The following is a 1,074-nucleotide window of genomic DNA, read 5'->3' as shown; positions in this document are numbered from 1 at the left end:
GGAGAGTGAGCTCTTCGCGTCCAAATCGGCCTTAAAGATGTTGAGAAGCACTGGACCGAGCACTGACCCCTGCAGGACACCGCTGCCCGCTTCTCACCAGGATGAAAGCAGCATCAGTGGGAGCGGAGGAAGGCGCTTGCATTTGGGAACAGCTGCTTCCACCCCGGGGATTTATCCTGGGGTATGTGCTGCGGAAGGACAAAATTACATTAGTGGGAGTGTTTCCAGCAGATGGAGGGCAGTGATTTTCCCCTCTATTCAGCACTGGTGAGGCCACACCTGGGCCCCCCACTACAGAAGGCTGTGGAGGGAGTCCAGCGGAGGGCAACAGAAATGGTTGGAGGCTGGGGGACAGGACTGGTGGGGAACAGCTGAGGGAACTGGGTCAATTTAGTCTGGGGGGCGGTGGGGCTGGGATTGAATAGCAGCCTCCACCCCCTGGAAGGGCGGTTCCAGAGAGGCTGGCGCTGAGCTGGTCTCAGTGGGGGCAGGCGACACAGGGAGGAGCAATGGGCTCAGGCTGCAGCCGGGTAAGTGGAGGTTGCATCCGAGGGAAAACTCACCCTGCAGCAGGGTAAGTTGAAGTTGCATCTGAGGTCAACAACCTGGAGAGAGCCTACAGGGCCTGGGGACAGGACTGGTGAGGAAAGCTGGAGGGGACCGGGCTGATTTAGTCTACAGAAGAGACTGAAGTGGGGGTTGTGGGGGGGGGTGTTGAAGAGCAGCCTTCAACCCCCTGTTCCAACGAGACTGGAGCTGGGAGGCGACACAACAACGAGCAATGGGCTCAGGCTGCAGCCGGGTAAGTGGAGGCGGCCCCGACGGGCCACGGGGCAGGTGGCGGCGTCCCACCCGAGCGGGGAGGCGGGTCACGCCAAGCCCGGCTCCGGCCCGCTCCCCGGGAGGGGGGAGGGGTCCCTTTAAGAGCCGCCCGGAATGTATCAAAACAAAAGCGGCGCGCGGCGATTGGCGGCGGCGCGCCACGTGACGCCCAGCTGATTTCCTGGCTGTCCCTCCCCAGCATTGTCTGCGGCGCGGCGCGGCGCGGCGGGCGCGGGAGGCCGTGCCCGGCCC

This window comes from Crocodylus porosus, unplaced genomic scaffold (genome assembly GCF_001723895.1).
Source record: "Crocodylus porosus isolate Cpor-Errol unplaced genomic scaffold, CroPor_comp1, whole genome shotgun sequence".
Lineage (NCBI taxonomy): Eukaryota > Metazoa > Chordata > Crocodylia > Crocodylidae > Crocodylus > Crocodylus porosus.
The sequence above is the reverse complement of the archived record's forward strand: the minus strand, read 5'-3'. Positions refer to the sequence as shown.